A 19,661-nucleotide genomic window follows, 5' to 3' on the forward strand; every position below is an offset into this window, starting at 1 on the left:
GATAACTCATTTAATTTGATAGCAGATATTGGACACACGCGTAACTAATTTTAATAAAATGTAATTTATTTTGTTCAGAAAATAGTAAACTATTGAAAGCACGCTAAAGTTTTTAAATAGTTAACGATATAAGAACTGCGAGACGAAATGACGAAGAATAGTACGAATAAATTACAATGCCGAGTCATATGGCGAATTTGTACAGTACAATCTGACTTGCAAGAAACGACGATGACAAGAAAGAACAGCTTGTGAAGAAAGGTGCCGTCACCGGTGCCGAACAGACCTGTTTATACAGGGAGAGGAAGAAAGCTAAGATGGCGGACGTCGATCGGCTAGTGCGAGTGCAGGCGTTACCGACAGTCATACGAATTCCGGTGGAAAGACCTGATATAAACAGTTGATTGTAACTACTGTTTTTTTTTGTTTTTTTTTTTTAGTTAAACATATTTAGGCACGTTACTAAAAAATGATGAGAGTGAACTTTTACGATACGCGCGCACCATGCAACGAGATTTCCACAAGATGAAAAAAAAATGGGGGGGGGGGGGGGGGTTAAATATGTGCTTTTAAATTTTATACCTTAGTGATTGGTATTGAATACTGTTAGGCTACATATAATCAAAAACGTTAATTTATTGTGAATATTAGTGATAGAAATTATTTATAAACTTGTTCAAGTGTATTTATATAAGTAAGCTTAGGTTCCCGTATATATAATTTATTAGCATTAAACATTATTATATTATTATTTAATAAATATTTAAAATTAATAAATTAGAATAAACATTCAGCATTGTTATTGATTTTCATTACTAATTAAAATGTATCGTTAATAATTTACTAAATTAAGTATTACATATAAATATTATACATGAGTTTATATTAATATTTTAAACTTAATATTTGTTTTTAAAAATTATCTGATTGACTTATAGCTACTTTACCAACCGTATTTATAACATCATTCCAGTCCTTGTATTATTTTGATTTTATTTATTATTTGCATGCAAAATTGAAGTTAGTTTTTTTATTACGCCAAGTATAACGTCTGACGTGTGTACATCAGCAAACACACACATTTATTTTAAACTTGCAGGCGTGTCCCGACACAAGCCTACCGCAATTTATCTCGCTCCGATTTTAAAATGAGCTATCACGTTGTGTTCAGTAGTGATCGCCGTATTTTTTTTCCGTTAGCAATTTGATTTCTAAATTTATTTTACAGCGCCGACGCTGTCCGTCTCGTGGTTGGGCCGCGGCGGTAGAGCCCTCAAGCTTGTGTACTCTATGTGGACGCGACGGTGTTCGCCCGTCGCGTCTCGCCCTTTGGCGCGTGCCAGCACGCCCGTGGGCGCGTGCCCGGGTGGCGGGGGAGGGGGGGGGGGGGGTTCGGCGCGTGTCCTTGCGGCGCCAGCCCCGCCCCCCGCCCCTGCCCCTGCCCCCGCGCACCCTTGGAGGAGGGGGGGGACCCGGCCAGACGCCAGTGCGGCTCCGCCTCGCCACGTAGCAGCACCGTCGCCCGCGGGACTTCGCGAGGTGAGTCACAGCGGCGACCGAACACACTCGTCACCTGCCCCATTGAGGCCCTTTCCAAAATGGCGCGGAAACGGAGACGGATCTCCCGGAAACATTTCACTGTCGCGTCTGCTGATTCAAACAATAAAACGGGAAGCGAGATTGCGTTTCAAGGTTACCTACGGAATGTTAATTTAATTTCAAACAAAATATCATGCTTCTAGATCTCAGCACAGGCAGAATTTACAAATAAATAAATAAACGTCAAAGTAATGATTGAACATTAGTTATTCTTGTATTTTTGAAACAATTTTTGTTTACGTATTTAGAACATAAACAAACATGGCTACCACCGCAGCCAAGTACTCGTCTTTTATTCGTCGTCGCACGGAAGATAGCATCGCCGAGCTAATCTGTACGGGTCCGTCTCCGTCTACGTGCTGTTGTAGAAATTCTGTTCCGTGAGATTGTAGAACGGACCGAAGCTAACACTCGCGCTGTTCCTTTCGTTGCTTCCATCCTCGTAACTGACCTTCCGTGTGCGTCTATCTTCCCTCTACCGTGTCCAAGGGTTCGAAGACAGTCGTTAAAAAAAAAAAAATCAGCCTTTCACCAGCCTGTTTGGTTATCGAAAATCGGAGTTAGTATTTTTCTTCTATACATTTCAGCCGTTGTTAAGTAGGTATGGCTTTAGGATGCGTAGAATAAAGCTATGGTATTTTATATTGGAAGTTGATTGTTATCTTTCTAACATAAAGTCGATTGTTTTTGATATAGCAGGCAAAGTTTTAGGTTGGCTGCACTTCCGTGTTTTTGGAAAATATCGTTTGGATTTTTATTGAGCTTGGTTATGCATGAATATTTTTTGAACGCTGAAGTTTATGTATGAACCAATGTATAGTTATACTAAACAAAATAATTTAGTTCTTAAACTTTTGGGGATTCCACTAAAAATTATTATTATTTACGTAATACGTTTTAAAATATATTAATATGTTTTGTAAGCTTTGTGCGCAAACCAAACAATACTTGTGGAACTGGGGAGGTACCTACTCTTTGAAGAAGTATTAAAATCCGCCATCTTGGATTTTTCCATATTTTTGATATAATTCTAATTCCGGACTATTTATCCTAATTTTTTAGCGTATCAAGATATGAATCATATCTCGCAGACCTCCTGTACCATTTTGCGACCACATATATAGGTACTAACAGACTCTTAGTGTGTAAGCGCCGCGAGGTGATATCTTATTATTTCACGTGAGTGACAACTGCCATGATAATCACACCAGTTCACGAGTGTTGATTTAAACATGTAGCCAAAGCGAAGTCCTGTGCCGTGTGAAACCAAAAAACAAAAAAAAATTATCACAGTATCGTAATATTTATAAGATGGCGGGGGGCCGAACTGGCCGGAACCCGCGACGCCCGCAGCGGGCTGGGGGCTCGAACCCGCCACTCAGCGGGAGTCGGGAGTCTCAAGGTCGGCGGGGCGCCGCAGCTAACGGGACCGCCGTCAACGGGGCCCGGAGTAGGCCTCCTCCGAGGCTAACAGTGCCTCGTGAATGAGTTCCCGGAACACCGGCCAGGTTCGAGACGACCGTTCCTGGAAGCCGGGTGCCTCTGCTCCCGGTCTGTCTGGACGCCCAGCTGCTGCCTTGCCCCTTCCCCCTTTGCCATCCTTCCGCCGTGCTCGCTGTCTGCGTTACGTTGCCTGATCGGCACGCGGCGACTCCAGATTGTCCCCCCCTCCCCTCCTCCAATTTTGGGGAACTTTTGGGAAACGAAAACTTTGGGGAAATTTGTGGGGAACAAAATTTCTTTACCGGGGAAATTGAGTAAGTATATTATCTGTCTAGCCTTACTACTTACTAATGCCAACTCTGATAGTTTATTTCAAACAACACATACTTAGTTTTCTAGACATGTAGGTATTAGATTACACTCATACACTAGATTTAATTTTCTCCCTCTCTCTCTTCAAATCAATCAATGAAGCGATACTCCTTCCTTCCCTTAGTCGTCTCAGGCCTGAATCTGTTTTTTTTTTTTGTTTCTCGTGCTTATGTTATTTTACGGTATATTCAAATATAAATTATTTGCAAAAGTACAGTAATTATAGTAGATGACACATAATTTAATTAATTGTACCATGTAACGTAATATATTTAAGTTAATAGATCATCCTACTATAATTTTTATGACAGATAAAATTTATATATTTAATTTGTATGTACTTAAAGAAATTCAAAATATTTTAAATTATGCCGCCGTAATTGTATTTTTGTAACTCACTAAGCCACATAATAGCTCTCTTGTCTTTTTCTAAAATTACTATACCATTTAATGGTGTCTGTTAGAATCGTATAAAGTAAATATATGTATTGCCTGACCAGAAAAATAATAAAACCTCGCCATGTTGCTCGGAATCAATAGAACAATGAAAAAAACACGAAGAAAACATATGCGGCGCCCATGCAGCAGGTTTTATTTTTCTGGTCGGGCTATGGGTTTTTATTTACAAATTTAATTTTTGGTTTATTAACGAGATGTTTTTGATATGTACAATAATTGTACGGCCCTCAAAACATAGTTCCCCTCTTCAAGCTGCCAACGCCTACCTAGGTAAGGTAGGTTTGAGATATTTTGGGACAACTCGCCGAAATAACATCATTTTTGGGAAATTTTTTGTCTGCTATGTGGAAATCACGAAAATTCAATCTGGAAAATACGCACTGTCACCAGCCATGCCACCGCTATCACTCGTGGAAAATGTTTGATTTGGTGATTCCTTTCCCACAATCTCTTAATAGAGTCGTGAGGCGTTACCATTTCTAACGACCTTGTTTCTAACGATACGTAGAGTCTTTATTAAATAAATTAGGTAGTTACACCCCACCATATTGAATTTTAAAGGAACAGTTGGTCACTTCTTGTGGAACAGGTGTACGTATTATTTAACAGGAGCTAGCTCAAGACACTTCTTGGAAGTCTCAGTCATGGCCCAGAGAAACTGTTGGACATCTGCAAACGCCCACTTGAAATAATCAGTACTTTCGTCCTGGCTGTCACAGGATGGGTCCAGCCTGTTATTATTTCAAGATGAGCTTTAAAATTTTTTTCTAGTTCCAAGATGGCGAGGTACAATCCTGCCGTTTATTTATCCAGACAAGTAGGTACCACATACAAAGATGTGTGCGACAGCGAATGTAATTTAATTATTATTATTTTTTTTAATTTTCACCGGTTGCTAATGGCAATTTCCATCGTACAAATAATTGTTAATGAAATTAAATGAATAAAGGGGACGTGTATGCGCAACTGTAAAAGTTGTTAGATGTTCGTCGTCGAGAAATACATATAGATAACGTGATAAATTTTGATTGACTGCTAATAATGCAAATAAAATGTAATAAAAAGCCTTATATATTTATATCATGAAAATATCATAATTTAAATGTCTACAATTTTAACAAAGTACGTAATACGTAGTTACAAAATAATGAGCTGATTAATGATTATAATATCCCGTGGAAAACAATATAGGTTTCTCGAGATGAAAAAAAAAATGTTAAATCAGTCAAAATTACATCAAAAAATATTGCGCAAAAAAATCATATTTCTGTAGTGTAAAAAATAATAACTTGATTTACCCTTGCATATGTTTGTTTTTAAATGGAAAAATTAACCGATAATTAATTATGTGCACGGTTTTACAGAAGTTAAGATGTACAAGCGAGACTCGTGTTTGTTAGATGACAACCGAAGTTAAGTCCAGCTCCGTCAAGTTAAGACTGTTTTTATTTATATTTTTTTTAAGGGGTTTGGCTCGCTGTTGATTTTCATTGCCCTCCTGTTTCTTATTGGACCCACTGGCAAGTTTGGGGACTCCGCGTGCAGCCGACTGCACCGCGGGTTCCTCCGGGTACGGTTCTGGACCGGTGGGCGTCATTTGACCTAAAAGTCATATCTCCTAAACGTCACTTGACCTAAAATTTAAAAAAATCCTTCAGTCATTTGACCTAAAAGTCATTTGACCTAAAAGTCATATCTCCTAAACGTCACTTGACCTAAAATTTAAAAAAAATCCTTCAGTCATTTGACTTAAAAGTCATTTGACCTAAAAGTCATTTGACCTAAAAGGCATATCTCCTAAACGTCACTTGACCTAAAAGTCATTTGCCCTAAAAGTCATTTGCCCTAAAAGTCATATCTCCTAAACGTCACTTGACTTAAAAGTCATTTCGCCTAAAAGTCATTTGCCCTAAATGTCATATCTCCTAAACATCACTAGACCTAAAAGTCACTTGGCCTAAACGTCAGTTGCCCTAAAAGTCATTCGACCTAACAGGCATTCAGCCGAAATTCATTTTAGGTCGAATGGCTTTAGGGCAAGTGTAGTGTACTCTTCTGGACGGCTTCGTGCGGGCGCGGTGGTGGCTATTTCGGCGCCCCCGCGGCGGTCACGCGACCAGGCGGAGTCAACACCCTCCTCCCCGCATCGACCCGCGCGCGCCCTGAGAAGTCGTGTTTACCTCCCTCGTCCCCGCACCTGACCCCGCGGTCGCGCCCGGGGGGGCTCAGCAACACCGCCGCAGGGAGAGCTGCAACTGTACCGTCATCACAGCCATTGCAGGCCTCGAGGTCCGAGTGCCAGATCCGGGCATCGAACCGCGGGCCCGCGTAGAGTTCCAGGCCGCGTATTGCCGCGATATTAGGTTTTAATGGTGATGTAGATGACGGATGTTTGGTGAGCCTGAGGTGTTGTGAGTTGGGTGGTTTTGGCGGGGGTTGCTGTCAGGACTCGAACCCGTGCTGGGCTGAGGGCGATTTCATGAGCACGGTGGGAGAATGTGTGTTGGTGTCATTTGGGTTCGTGGATTCGAATCCCGGTGGAGAAAGTTTCAGCGGGCTGCATGCCCTGCGCTCTCTATTTCGGGTGTGTAGGTTGTTAGCGGGTACCAGGCACAAGACCGAAAGTCATAAGACCGAAATTTCGGTCTTATGCCTTTCGGTGTTGTGCCTTTCGGTGTTGTGCCTTTCGGTTTAGTGCCTGACGCCAGAGTTAAGATATATTCCTAGCTAGAGAAATATTCCATTTTTCGGGTTTGTGCCTTTCGGTCTTGTGACTTTCGGTCTTGTGCCTTTCGGTCTTGTGCCTTTCGGTCTTGTGACTTTCGGTCTTGTGCCTTTTGGTCTAGTGATGTTCGGTCTACTGCCGCGTCCTCTTGTTAGCTGGCTGTGGTGACCAGGCCCGGAGCCCCGTTCCCACGGCGCAAGGCACCTCGCGGCGACTCGACCTTTCTCGTGGGCCGTCGGTCGGTGGACACAGTTGCCGAGCTACGTAAACGGTGCGCAGAGCTTCGGAAGAAACCCACGCCATGTGAAAGCTGCTCAAGATATCATAGTGGCGTCTGTTTATGGAAAAACATTCAAGTATACGCTGAGGTCGGATGAGAATTACGTTCCCTGATTTCGTTCGTAAGCTACATACAATTTTAGAAAAGTGAAAATGGCTTAAACGGATGTTTCCAGAATAATTTTCACGCACGAAACACCGCTTACTGAATTCAATAAACCACTCAAGGGACTTGCATTACTGAGCCATATAATGCTATGTTCGCCACTCAACTCTCTTAGTCTCCCTACGCACGCCATGAAGACGGCGCGACAGTTCAGAACCTTGCGCTTAGAGGCGATACAGCGAGTGTTGCACTAATCATTTCGCCGCACTAATACAAACAGACCCATGAATAGGCTATTCCTTAAGCTCGACACGGGGAAATGTTTTGTGTACAGTCGCCGATTATCTTACACCAGAACTACTTGCTCGAGACTGCGTGCACACTTTTTTTCCTGTTAAATGAATTAAAATCTTTGTAAATGTGAGATACTCGTAAACGTGGAGATAAATCATATACCGTGAAATTTCTAGTGTCTTCGAAAATGTACCTACAATGTTTTCGGTAATTATTACGGCATTTATTTTCAAAATCAATTTTTTTTTTTACATTTAATAAATGCAGCATTGAACGTTTCTGTGGAAAAAGAAAGTCCATCGCACAAAAAATCTGTCACAGCTTTTGCATTGTTGTAGAAGTGATTAATTATGGTAATTAAATTTTTATTTAAATTGAGTACTTAAGACAAAACAACACACGGGTAACTTTAGATCGGCTAGTAGCATCGCCAAATGATAATCTGATTGCATAAGTTTTCCATCATGTAGTAGACCTTCCTCGGAAAATTGCGTTCGTTCCGAAACCAAACCGGGAACCAGTTCTCACAAAAATGGCCAGCGGACTGTTAAAACTTCCCTAGAACATTGCATGCCGTAGCCATGGAAGCCTAGATGGGTTTGACACAACGACCTTTAGCAAATCGTGAGGAGAGCGAAGAAACTGTTTTTCGGCATGCAATATTTTTTTTATTGCATGGTGAAAATATTTGCAGGTTTTTAATACAGACCAAGAACAAATTACTTTTCATTTAATTCAATATGACACTGTCCACACCCATTAACTTGAAAAATAAGAAAATTTATTACCAAAATCATAATAACAATTAAATAGGCTATACATTTTATTTATTAATCAAAATACGTATTTATCGTTAAGCTAATTTTTTTATTTAATAGCTATTATTTTATTAAATGCCACGATGTTATTTTTATTTTAAGAATTAGTAATGTTTTGCTACCTACCTTAATTTCTTTGGTTGGACGAAAGAGGACCAAATTTCTCTAGGCCTTTGTCAATGGAACTGAATAAGCTGAGTATTGAAAATATTTCATTAAAATATAATAGTCACGTAGTTTTATGACTACGTGTCACGGTTGATGTTGTGTGTTTCTATAGTATCAATCGGCGATCTGTTGACCGTGGAGCGTTATGCTCCGTACATGTGTTGCATGCCTCTTCTCGCGTGGGATGGTAATTTCCGAGCGGCCTGACCGGGTATTAGGGAGGCGGGGGAGGTTTTGGGTAGAGAGTTGCGCGCGGCTATTTCAGGCCGCAGTAAAACTGCTTCCGCGAACTGGCTTCTGTGCTGTGCTTTTGTGAAGCAGGCGTGTTTGCGAACCAGGCACTTCTACAAACAAGGTACCACAAGAATTCGGGTTAGGTCTTGGTGCTACAAACAAGTTTTATTTTTACATTCCCTCCTTGAGTAAAATTAATTTCATGTCGAGTAGGTATACAATGTCAGGGGTCCAGGATTGTGGACAATTTATATCTCAGTTAACTATGAAGTTTATCAACTCTTGAATTTGTTCGTCATGGTGTAAATTCTAGTGGATATCATATTTTATGGTTATGGGGAAAAATTATCATATAATAAAATATGATAACTATACATTATTATATTTATAGCTTCAGATTATTACTACATAAAATTTAAAAAAAATCTAGTTAAAATACATAAATAAAAGAAATTGACAAAGTGTGACTGAAAGATTTAATCTAATTGGTGTGGTGATGGAGTGGCATATCTGAAGCTTGACGGTATGTATGGTTCTCAACTAAAGCTGGACTCACAATCATCCATCTCATCCATCCGTCTGTCCGTCAATCACGTGACCTGCAGCCAATCATATGGCCCGGAAAATTCCATCCGTCCCCCGTCAAAACCTTGCCAAGCTAACTATCGACGGATGTATGGATGGATGGATGGATGGATGGAATAACCTCCAAAATGTTAGCAAGATACCTATTGGCGGCGACCTTTACTGTTTTATAAGGTTTTTAAGTATATTTATGTAGCTGCTTCCATTAACATACGTTTGAACATATTTTTAACAACTGGAAATATTTTAATAAATATTGAATTGAATTATTTATTAAGTGCTTATCTTTCATGATCGTCAATATAATATATCTAGATAAGATATAAATTTCACTGGTATTTAAGATTTTTTGTCTGTTGGCTGCACTAAAATGGAAAAGTATTTGACGGACGTGCGGATGATTGTGAATTGCTCGGCTTGTACACTGACGGACGGATGACGGATCATCATCAAAACAATGATGTAGAATGACCTTCCGACGTGTCTCCCCGCAGACCGGAGAAGAGGCAGCCCGCGGCGGTATCGCGGTGGAAGGGTCAGAGGTCGCCGCAGTGTTGCGCAAGAAGGCCGCGCGGAGCGTGGAGGTCGCGCCCAGCACGACTCGCTGTCGCCACTCCCGACGTCCTGTGTCTGTGCGAAGATCGCACAGAGTATTCCCACCACACAGAAGTCTGTGACTTCTGCACGAACCAAGATAGAAAGAAACCCCTCGTGGCCGATGTGGAACTGCACGTAGAAACGTCAGGTTTTTTCGTGGCGCGTGCTGCTGCACCTTGCAAGCTTTACTTAGTTCCCGACAGTTGCCGCCCTGGTACGAAGCTAGCGCGTGCAAGATCGCTACTCAACACAGAAACTAAAAAAAAATTGGTTGTCTGTTAAGTCGGTTTACGGACGATAGTTTGACGTGATAACGTCATAACAAAACATTGATGAAATGATTGCATACTTTTATGGATAAAATTGAATAATTTTTATTGACTTATCACTATTTTGTATGGATACAAAGAAGGTGTGAAATGAAATCTACAATTTAATTGATAAATTTAATTTAATTTGCACTCATTAATTCTAATATGTTTATTACTTTAACGAAGAGATTTTTTACTATAACTTTTATACATGTTTGTTATTTAACTTCTTCCAATCTGTGTTATTATGTTAAGGATCGGAAAATGATAGGAAAAGTAGGAAACGAATGGGAGAGTTTCAAGTTTAATGTGCCTCGAAAAAGTCAAATCGATGGTTGTTCCAATCGAGTGGAAGAGAGATAGATGCGGCGCAAGCGTACAATGAGCGTAACGGGACACAGCGTAATGCGACAATGTGCGTAACGGGACACTTTTTCGTGCGTGCAGTCGGTGTTCATCGATTTATTAGATGTTGTCGCGTCAAAATTTTTTAGCGTCCTTCATTGCAGCAAGTGCGTCAGTTACAACTGATCAGCACGGTTTCCGTCGACTTCCAGGCGGTAGCACCAGCGCCTCGAAGAGACTGCTTGTTTACGCAGGGTAAAGTTGACACGGCACTGCCGAGCCAGAGCCAGAAGCTCAGTGAGCGTCCTGTACGACGTGTCGAACGTCGCGAGCTTGCGGTTTGCGCACAGAACCACTGGCCTCCGAGGTCGCAGCTGTGACCCGCGACGCCTCGTTGCAACATCAGCGGCTGCAGTGAATACCTGAAAAAGGAACGAGCTTGATTAAAGTTGGGAATTATGCCGTGAGTTCGATGGAGGACACGTTAAAACATGTGTAAAAGGTAAATGAAAACTTGGTATTTTTTGGTATTCTTATTTGTATATTAAAATTCACCCGCAGATTCCGTCTTTATTCGTGTAAATGTTACACATTTATAGCCTTTTGAAGTGGGATAGAAACATCCTGAACTTGATCAAATTCAGGGTTTCCTGCTATATAGTTTAGAACTCTGAAATGAATTACATAGAAAAAAAGTTTTCACGTTACCTACCATTTACTACAGCAATAATTATAAAAGCACATTTCAAATATTGTTTATAGCCATTCTACTAAAGAAACTTAATAGTTCTTAGGTTCTCAATTCTAGCTAGCTGTAAGAACATACGGCTGAATAGCATTTGACGAATTATGATTTAAGTTTGCCATACTGACCAGTCTTAAATAAGTGCATCATAAAAAAAATTAAACCAAAACTAATCATTATAACTAGATTTCGGCCACAACTGTTCGCTAGGTATCTACCCACGGCTTTCGCCGGAGTCGATGACTTTACTGCAGCACGTATATTAGTGGGTTTTCGTATCAGTCAATTTGAGGGTCCCATGAGGTATTTCACGAAGAAATGTTGTGAATGGTGCCGTTACACTAGTTGCTTAGAGGAAATTCAGATATATGATAGCTGTCATCTCGTTTCCGCACTGAAGGAAATTGAAAAAATATAATACCAATATATTAAATTTTGTATAAATATGTGCTAGAGAGCGGCCAATTGTTTTAAATTGGTTACTTATAATTGTTACTTTTCACTGCTTCATTTAAAATAAAGGTTTAGAAGTACCTAATGGACCCGTGTATTTTTTTAATTGACTGGTTGACAGACTTGTTGATGTATGACGGTTACGAGGACGCGCTCTCTGCACTTATTTTAACCACACTCAAATCCCCGAAAAGGCTACTTCCAAAATGTACTTTGTTTTAAATCGATGGACCCTTTAATCGACTCCTTTTGGTTGATCATCCAACTTGGCAAATACATACTCGAGATTAGGCAATGTTAGTGCTATTTATGCCGTGGAGGTATTGGTCTATGGAGTGGGTGACTGTTGTAAAATTTAAGTAGCTCTGATTAGCTTGGCTAACAAGTAAGAGGTTAATGTCAGAAGTTTGTTTAACAATTTGGAAGGAACTCTGTACTAAGAATCGTAAAAATTCCAGCAAGTAGTGAGTGTTATTTAAAAAAATATGTGAGGAGCACATCAGCGAGGGATTAGCGTTAAACATCATTATAACAAAAAAGCAAAGTTTGCTATCCAGACGGGAAAATAGGTAGGGGGTCGTTCTCGTCTTGTATCCAATTATGAACATCGCGAAGACTGCACACGCCAGCTCTCTTGCATATTACCAGGGCCGGCGCGTCCATACAGGCGAACTAGGCAACCGCCTAGGACGCCAAGTAGCTGGGGGCGGCGCAGCACGACACATAACAGCTCATATAATATGTTTAAAGATTATTGAAACTAGATGAAAATAGATTTTTGTAACACTTTGGAATGTTTATATTGATATAAGTAATTATTTAAAGTCCACGGAGACCTGTTTATGATTTGTAATACGTAAAAAAAAAAACACAAGTCTGTTTACATTTGATTGTTGACAAAATCTTAGGCTTGCGTGATGTATTTTGAGGCAAGGAAAATTTTTTTGGGGTGTCCGGGTGGGGGGGGGGGGGGGGGGCTTTTAAGGTTTATCGCCTAGGGCGCCAATTTACCTTGCACCGACACTGCATCTTACCTCCGTGGCTTGGACTCGGGGCGGAAGAATACAGAACTGACGGCTGGAGCAGGCCTCGTGTACGACCAGCTCTCGAGTGGCTCGCGTGTGAAGCCCTGGGCCGTGGTTGGTTGTCGACTCCCACGTGGCGGCGGGAATGAATGTTTCGCGTGACGGCGCGAGACACGCGTCCATCTGCGCCCCTCGCGTGCGACACTAGCGACCCTGACGACGCTCGCAGGCGGCCAGCCACAAGGGGCTTAAGCTCGTCCCACGATTACGACAGCTTCGGTTCCGTTCATCGACACAAGAGCTTAAACATATTTCACTTGTTTCGTTCAGGAAAATATATAAGTCCATCGTACCGCAAAACTAGTTTAATTGAAGGCAATACTAAAGCTCTGTTCTGTAACAATTTTTAATAATTGTTTTGATACTTAGATTATATCGTATTTATAAAACGTAATCTTCGCTCAAATTAAATATTTTTTTGCTTTTATTTTGTAGCTATGTATTTATGGTGCAAATGTTATCTCAAGTATCAATTGACAGCCAGGGGCTTAATTTGACCAAGAATGAATAAACAGTCAAAATGATCTGCGTGCTTATTTAATTTAACAATGGTTCTCAAGCAGACGAGCGTTTTTGTATGTGTTTGGAACTAAAGCTTACGAACTGCTATGCGATTTTATCATCTCAACCACGAGAATAAAAATTAATTACAGCTGTAATGGAAGATAAGCCCTCCAATGTTGGTGGCCATAGTAATTTTTTTCACTGCGCAACCGGTGCATGCGGTCTATGTTTTATCATTTGATGTCTTATCACTACAGTGACGCAGAATATCTACTCAAAGGGGAAAGATTTGAGTTGGAATTTTTTTTTAATCCTGTAAATTTGCATTGACTTGTCATAGTAAATTTACAGCCAGTGAGGAATGATTTTTTTTCTAACCTAACTAAAACTAAGTGTATTTTGGAGGGGTCCGGGTTAGGGAGGGACCTAGGTGCGTCTCAGGCCGAAGCCTATACGCCTAGTCATGCTGGGATTAGCCATGCAAGGAGAGGGTCGCATGCATCGTGTGCTAGGAGGGGATTGGCCAGCCATGGCAACGATTGGCGCCATGACTAACTCCCTTCACTGACTATTCTAGACTATAACTATAGATAGGTTGGGCCCAGGTAAAACCTGCATAGACACAGGGCACATTTATGCGGGATGCAAATTGGCATGCATTACGTGTAGGAATTTACAGGAGACAGAGGATGGTCTGGATGAAGTGTTGGACAGAGTAGAAAAGTGAGGAATGCTTCAGGCGCTCACTTCCGGAGTGGCCCGACCACGCTGTCGGGATTGTTCGGGCGTGTGCGGCGGGGAGGAGGGGGGAAGAGTCGTGGGTCAGGTCGTGACGTCAGCTGGTAATTTTGGCCGGCGCAACGGCTGACATCTGACAGCGCCGGTCCTGACAGACGACGGGTCGACCTTCGCAACCCATCTCTCCCCCCTCCTGATCTAGCCCCGCTCTTGCTGTACAGTCCGTTCGCGGTGAAACGAGCACTTTACGAAACCCTGCTCAGCTTTTTAAAAATAGAATTATGTGATCGGCCTAGTAGGTCTTGTTCAAGGGCGTACGTAAGGGGGTTGGAGGCCTATATATAACCCTTCCCCCCCCCCCAAAAAAAAACTAAAAAATCTATCATTAACACCAAGAGGAAAGGTTTTATAACAAACAGGTTTAATCTCGCTTTTCTTTCTCTCCCTCCCCCCCCCCCCCCTCCCACCATGGAAACGAAATTCTGCATACGCTCCAGGTCTTGTTTATACCTATAACAGGATGTCCACATACCGGAAAGTCAGGGAAAAGTCGGACGTGGTCAGAGAAAGTTGGGGAGTTACCTTGAAATCCTAGAAAAATCATGGAAATTCAGCGATAGTAATTTTAATGGAGAATTTCAAGCTGTAGTCTGTTATGACTTAGACTGTGAATGCAATTGTTTTTCAAGTTGTGTTTTTAGTGAAAATCTATACACATATAAAAATGTTAGTGCAAGAAAGGGGAGAGATGGCTATGGCAGCTTTGGGGATGGTGGAGGCTGGGTTATGTAATTGTAAGAGAGGTAAAATATGTAATAAAAAACGTTTACAGGGAAATATGAAACTTTCGTCACTGAAAGTCTGGGAAATTTTATCACAGATTTGTGAGGCCACCTCAGCCATCGCCTCGGGAAGATTGGGGCGAATATCGCGACTTGATTCTGCAGTGGTCCGCCATTGCCTTCCGGGGAAGGGGTGACATAACGACCAATGTTAAACCAGTAGCGACCTGTGGGGGGGGGGGGGGGGGCGAAACCTCCCCCAATTACCTTACAATAAAAAACTTGGCGAAGAAAATAAAAAAAACAACTCCAGTCCACATCTGTAATTTGAAGTCTGTTCAACTGAATTTCTTTAATGTGTTAATTTGCCCCCTTTTTTGCTACAATATAATTTAGTGTAATTTTTTATCGGTCTTTAAAATAGTTTCGGTAACGAATTATAAAGACGTCATAAATGCGTTCAAATAGGTTTTTAAAGGCCTACTATTTTTAAAAAATGTTTGCATTCACATTTAACTGGGAGTAACTTGAGATCACTCAAAACCTTCCCTTCATCTACCTTCATCAATATTCGACCTGACAATGAGTCCGCCGGGAATCGAACACAGAATCTGCCAGCGGCACTCGCCACTGAGCCGGCACGTCGGAGCGCGTTACATAAGTTTGGGTTATTTTTTAAAATTCTGTCAAGTGCCGAAAGTAATATTTATCTGGATCAAGGAAAAAAAAAGTTATGAATAAGGGCAGGAAAATTTTGCGAATTATCAAACAGTAAGCTCCTGCTAAGTATTTACCAAGTTAAAGTGCCACTTTATCGTGAACCACTGGGTGAGTAGAGTCATTTTTGCCGCAAAGATCGAATTTACTGCTGAATATAAAATGGCCACCACCATCCTCTTCAAACATTGAGAATATGTAGATATGTATCTGAGATCCTGGTTAAACAGTAGAGCTTAGATAATTTTAGTTACGATGTTTAGGTAGCCGTATTTTAAAACATTTACTGAGATGAAATGAAAGTGTTTGTCAAGTTACACGGGAATCAACTGTTTATACCTAACTCGAATCGATAGCAGTGGGATTTTTTTATGTTACGGTATTTAATATAATGTGTATTTTATTGCTTGATAAAGCTATAACAAGTATTATGTAGTGTAATTCACTTACCCAAGACATATAAGTTCATAACTTATTTAAATTATGTTTTTTTCTTCAGCTCCAACTTCAGCCTATCTTTTTTAGCTACCATTTGCTGACGTCAAACCAGTCACAAGCAAGCAAGGACGTTATGTCGTTTTTAAGTTCGTAATTGCAAAATCAGTTTAGTCTAAATAAGAATTAACCCCGATCGGAGCATGTCCGACTGAGTTAAACATATTCCAACAAAGTAGTTGAAAGTACCGTGTAGCGGTGACCTCAAATCAAGATTGAAAATTCTTCTGTATAAAAAAAACGAGCCTATAAATTTCGCCGATGTAGACCATTCTAGTTACTAACTTAATAGCCGTTTGCACAAAAAAAAAAGAAGAATTCGAAAGCAAACAGCAAGAAAATTATTTCTACCTCCCCCCCCCCCCCCCCTCCTTTTTCTCTCCTATCAAACACCGAAACGAAAATCTGCCTGAAGTCGTTAATTCCATAAACGGAAAACGTTCTCGCCGAGCGCATAGATGTAGTGACAAAGTGTGTACATTGGCAACTCTGTGGGAGCGCTTGCGTGTGTCAGGTTGAGGAAAGTCGTGGGAGTATAGTCTGTCTCACTCCTAGTTTGCATTACAGAGCAAATGGCTCCCACTGTTGCCAGATTATTACTACCCAGCTTGTATTCATTAAAAATATTATTTTATATACCTTCGATAATTATGATAAGTTTCAGTACAATTTGTCTTTACCAATTTGTTGATTTTATTAAGATCACAAAATAGTGCCTTTTGATAGTTATTACAGTTGTATAGGTACATTATGTAAGAAAAAGATATAAATTCTAAACACCGATTATTATTTGACAGAAAAAATTATTAGTAGCATTTGGTCACTATTAATAACAAGGCACTCCATTGTTTAATTTCTGTGGTTGAACTAAGCTCAAATTTTTAATATTGAAATATATTTAAAAAAATATTGATAACAAAAATGGTTAAAACCAAGATTGCGTCTTTCTGATAAATTTTCTTAGAAGAGAGAATTGAATGTTATCAGATGATGCAGGAACCTGTGTTGCCACAAAATCTCATTTCAGATTTTACTCTTAAAATTTAAATCATAAAGTTGTGTCTAAAGTTGTTGTGCTCTATGGTGTATATCTGGCAACAGAGCGCTCTGGAGCGAGGACAGCGCTAGTAGCATTGTGAAGACGGAGGAAATGCCCAGTAAAAAAAAATGGGTTGTCTATAAAGTCGGTTTACAGACGATAGTTTAACGTGACAACGTCATAACAAAACATTGATGAAATGATTGCATACTTTTATGAATAAAATTGAATCATTTTTATTGAATTATCACTATTTTGTTTGGATACAAAGAAGGAGTGAAATTAAATCTGCAATTTAAATGACAAATTTACTTTTATTTGCACTCATTAATTCAAATATGTTTATTACTTTAACGAACAGATTATTTTAACTTTAACTTTTATACGTGTTTGCTATTTAACTTCTTCCAATCTGTGTTATTCTGTTAAGGATAGGACGATGATAGGAAAAGTAGGAAACGAATGGGAGTGTTTCAAGTTTTAATGTGCCTCGAAAAAGTCAAATCGATGGTTGTTCCAATCGAGTGGAAAAGAGATAGATGCGGCGCAAGCGTACAATGAGAGTAACGGAACACAGCGTAACGGGACAATGTGCGTAACGGGACACTTTTTCGTGCGTGCAGCCGGCGTTCATCGATTCATTAGACGTTGTCACGTCAAAAGGCACACGGCAATGTACAGATGAGACGCGCAGTAGTGACAGACGTGTGTAATCTCGAAGCGCTGGCGTGCGGCGGCGGATCGACTCGCGCGCGCGTGTGTGTGTGTGTGTGTGCACGCACGTGACTTCAGGCCCGGCTCTCGTTATCAGCCCGCGACTACGGCTTCCTTCAAGGACAGGGGTGTCCGCGCAGAGCGGCCGGGCGCGCGTCTTCCTCCAAGGCCGAGCGATCTTTTTCTTCCGCCGCGGCGGTTGGCTCTCGTGGTGAATCTCGCGGCGACATTTTCATTGCACATTCGGTTAATACAAACAGTGCTGGTAATAAGTTAAACTGCACGCCGGATAATCTGAGAGCGGAGACGTCGCAGGAGGCCGAAAATCACTACACCGAAAGGCGCTAGACCGAAAGCCACTAATTTCTCAGAAATTTCGGCCAAATGACTATCGGCCCAGTGCCTGCTACCCCTGCGAGCAGCCTGGCTGTCGCAAGAAAACGGCGTGTTATTGTCAATTTCGGACCTTCAAACGATGTTTAACAGCCACAGCGAAATTTGTCGCTAGCGTAATAAGATTTTATTGGGTTCATCGGGTTAATACAATTATTTACTATAAGTACATTTTTCTGAAGTGTGGATATTCCCAATTATTAAATAAAAAAATAAAAATCACGACAGTATTAAGTTTGGTGTTGTAGAAATTTGTTCAATTAAACATCATTAAGACCATCGGTGTTACAACTTAAATATTTTTTTATTTTTTATAATTTGTCATAAAGATGTGGTTCAGCTCCATCTGCAAAGGCCTATTCCAGCTTTAAAAAAAGTACTTTAGAACGTGTTATTTTTTAATTATTTATACTTTGAGATGAACCTGCAGCCGAAGTGTGAGGGTCGAACCTGCAGATATGTGAGAGGGCTGCACATGAACAGTCCGACGCGGCAATGTAAGGCGCCTGGAGTTGAGCGAGCACGGCAGCTATTTCTGCCGGCGACGTGAATGCCCCGTCGCTCCGACAATAGCCCGGCGCGCTTCGGCGGAGCGCAGACAGCCGTGAGGCGGGCGCAGGCTGCGCGCGTCGCACGCCCCGGTCCTGACTGTGGCGCACAGCAGTCCTTGGGCATGTGTCGTTTTGCCTAAAGGCGTTTTGCCTAATTGTAGGCAAAACGCCGTTTAGCAAAACAAACGCCGTTAGGCAAAACGCCGTTAGGAAAATCGCCGTTAGGGAAAACGCCGTTAGGCTAATCGCCTTTAGGCAATTCACCGTTAGGCAAAACGCTTTTTTCCTCTTTTAGGCAAAATGCCATTAGGCAATTCGGCGTTAGGCAAAACGCCGTTAGGCATATCGCAATTGGCAAAACGCGGTTAGGTTAGGTTTGGTTAGGTTAGGTTAGGTTAGGCAAAACGCCGTTAGGCAAATTGCCATTAGGCAAAACGCCGTTGGCCAAATCGTAGTTAGGCAAAACGCCGTTAGGGAATTCGCCGTTAGGCAAAATGCCGTTAGGCAATTCGCCGTTAGGCAAAATGCCATTAGGCAAAACGAGGTTTTGTCATCATAGTAAAATTTTAGGCAAAACGCTGTTAGGCAAAACGCCGTTAGGCAAATCGCCGTCAGGCAGAACTCCGTTAGGGAAAACGTCGTAAGGCAAATCGCCTTTAGTCAAATCGCCTTTAGGCAAATAGCCGTTAGGCAATTCGACGTTAGGCAAAACGCCTTTAGGCGAAATGACTTTAGGCAAATCGCCGTAACGAATTGATGTTTAGGCAAATCTCCTGTTACTCCAGTCCTTTCCCCAGCCGCTGGTTGTTGCCGAAGTTCTCATTCCCTCCCGATCAATCAACAATCAACAAAAGGGAGCGATCCCTAACAGTTCTGTTTCTTTAAAAGCTCTGGAGTGTATTTAAAAGGATCTGGAATGTTACTCCCACCCTACCCTTATTAGGGCACATATGTGGGAGAGGAACGTGACGATGCCGGTCGTAAGGTCGGAATAATCTGAAGCCATAGTGGTCCCCGCCTGAAATGTTTCTAATACTCAGTTTGCAGCGCACCCACTGCTGCCAAATTGGTACTACCCGGCCTCTTGACATATATCGTCTACTGTAATCA

The 19,661-nt window shown here is 41.3% G+C and overlaps 1 protein-coding gene across 2 annotated transcripts in view; it reads left to right on the forward strand.

The window, feature by feature from the left end:
* The first annotated feature begins 1,495 nt into the window (after positions 1 to 1,495).
* LOC134530416 (uncharacterized) overlaps positions 1,496 to 19,661 on the forward strand; it is a 211,555-nt gene continuing 193,389 nt past the window's right edge. The window contains exon 1 of one of the 2 annotated variants that reach the window (XM_063365221.1): positions 1,496 to 1,539. The gene's annotated coding sequence lies outside the window, so the exon portion shown is untranslated. Of the gene's footprint in view, positions 1,540 to 10,478; positions 10,838 to 19,661 lie in introns of those variants that run through there. The other variant, XM_063365222.1, reaches the window with a different exon arrangement.

This window comes from Bacillus rossius, chromosome 3, assembly GCF_032445375.1.
Source record: "Bacillus rossius redtenbacheri isolate Brsri chromosome 3, Brsri_v3, whole genome shotgun sequence".
In the NCBI taxonomy this organism is placed as follows: Eukaryota; Metazoa; Arthropoda; class Insecta; order Phasmatodea; family Bacillidae; genus Bacillus; species Bacillus rossius.